The sequence below is a fragment of the Protomyctophum parallelum genome, assembly GCF_964188405.1.
Source record: "Protomyctophum parallelum genome assembly, chromosome: 4".
Classification (NCBI taxonomy): domain Eukaryota; kingdom Metazoa; phylum Chordata; class Actinopteri; order Myctophiformes; family Myctophidae; genus Protomyctophum; species Protomyctophum parallelum.
The window spans coordinates 8860714-8863213 of NC_139700.1; the positions used below are offsets into that span (position 1 = coordinate 8860714).

Consider the following 2500-nt stretch of genomic DNA (forward strand, 5'->3'; position numbering starts at 1 on the left):
CTGGTCTCACCCCACGGCTGCCAGCCCTGTGTGGCCATCGGTCTGGAGATGCCATCTCATCAGGAGTTAACCGTCCTAGTGCTACTCTCACTGGCCTAGCAGATAACAGATATCTGAACAGAAACTACCACACACGCACGCATGCGCACACGCAGACTGTTTCATAACCCATTCTGACCTGAGATCAGATTCTAAAAAAGAAATTCTACAACCTGACAGTTTTCTGAAAAAGCCTATGTTTCTACGTCAGTCGTTCTTCGATTTTTCAAAAATAGCAGACCTACAAGCTCGTAGCGCGCCACTACGAGCTTGTAGGTCTGCTATTTTTCAATAGGCTAAACCGTAAGCATAACATAATGCCAACACCAAAAGGGGTTCCCGCCCCAAAATGGGATAATAATGTTTCACAATAATTCACTCACGCCATAACATCATTACAATGAGAGAAGTCCATCATTCAAATTAGCATCTCTCTGCTTTGATTAAAAGCTGTTTTTAAACAAGATAAGGCATGTATATGTGCATTACTGTAAATCTAGCCTGGCAGAGTATAACCTTTCTGGTTTCCTTCGATAGTTGCACAACACAACGAACAGTACATATAAACCAGGGGTCCTCAACTAGAAATGATGAAGGTCCACAAATATCTTTTTGAATAAGACCGAGGTCCGGTCCCATGCGCGGCGTCCATCGGAGAGCGGGGCTCTATGCCCGTTTAGTATGGTCAAGCCAAGCTTATACAAATCAGATCCCCTTCCAACCAACCAATAATGGGGTGCAGAGTGCAGGCCCGGAGTGGAACTCCAAATCCAAATCACACTGCGCGCGCCAGAATTTTGGGGGCCCTTGGGGGACATTTTGGGGGCCTTTGCAGCAATTTCACATGAGAAATGTACCATCTGATGTTATTTATATTATTAACTTAAAAAGGAAAAAAAAAAATCATTTTTTTTTTTTTTTTTTTTTGGTGGTCCGCAAAGAGGTGGTCCGCGGTCCGGTCGCGGACCGCGGTCCGCCAGTTGAATACCCCTGATATAAACCATATATATATGTGTGTGTGTGTGTGTATATGTGTGTGTATATATATCTGTGTGTATATATATATATATATATATGTGTATATACTCAACTGTGGTTCATCAAGTTTCAGTCATCCACACAGTAAGATATTTAAATAGACTTACTGTAAAAATGCATTCATTGTTTGAACCAATACAGAAACAAGGGCATTGTCCCCCTTTGGGATGAAAATGATGATTCCAATGAAGAACAAAACGCACACGCAACCATAATGCAAATGTGCTTCAAATACACACAAGTTAACCTTCAAGGTTATGTCCTCAACTCTAATTATGCTCATACATTTCATGTCATTCCTGTTTCCAGACAATAAGAATAACATTAGTCTAGTGTAGCGGGTGCCACATTAGACCTGCTGATATCCTGTTTACTTTAGTTGATGTTTTTTGCCCCCCAGTAGTATATACATCCACTCACATTACTGTTTAACACTAGCATGTCTGAGAGGTCATTTTGACTGTTTCTTTATTATTTATTTTGAAGTTGATTATCTTTGCCCATGAAGCTTTCAGAAGGTTCCCCTTCCATGAGCATCATCATGCATCACCATTCTATCATCTCAGACATTTTTGACATCTGAAAAAAATTCTAAATGTGAATTTAAGCACATGCTAATTTAGCTGATTTTACCTCAGACATACTACAGTCAGGAACCCTAGTGTTCCTATTCTAAGCATGTCACAATAGGCGAACATTCAACGAAGAATAGCAGATCTACAAGATCACAATGTATCGCAATGACCTGTTATGAAGTGGTTATGGTCATGTTGTGTTTCGCGTCGTCACACCACCATATATGGTTTGCCAATCCACCATGCCTTGTGACATCACGTCGTGACATCATGGAGACCCTTAACGCCTCCATATAATGGTCAGGCCTCGTGACATCACGCCTCGAGTCGTGACACGTCACGCCACCATATATGGCCGTCTCCATATTATGGAGATCGCGACACTGACCTCGTCTAACCCTGGATAGCCATACACGGAGAAGACTGGATCATCACCTATAGATCTGCACATATGGAGCCGGGCCAGCAACTTCTTGATCCGACCTCATCAAACCCTGTCTGCCGCCACCCAGGCAGACGCATGCACGGGCGCCCTCAGGGCGTCTTACTGGTTAGCTCCCTTTTTCTTAATATATATTCATATGGTACAGTATAGGACATTAGACAGGAAAGGGGGAGAGACACGCGGCGAAGGCCGTCGGGCTCGGGAGTCGAACCCCCGGCATGCCGTCCGGCTGGCTTGGCAGCCCAGGAGCCCAGACGGTTGAGCTAACCGTCCGGGCCTGGTTAGCTCCTTTTAACCAATTCTGACCTGAGATCAGATTCATACGAGGTTTCCACTGGACACACACTGGTCTGATGAACCCATTCTGACCTGAGATCAGATTCTAAAAATGTCAGTCGCTCTT

General features: G+C 43.9%; 1 protein-coding gene across 1 annotated transcript in view; it reads right to left on the bottom strand.

The window, feature by feature from the left end:
* Nucleotides 1-2500, bottom strand: part of zfpm1 (zinc finger protein, FOG family member 1) — a gene marked incomplete at its 3' end in the record, with an annotated part of 111621 nt that overhangs the window by 43713 nt on the left and 65408 nt on the right.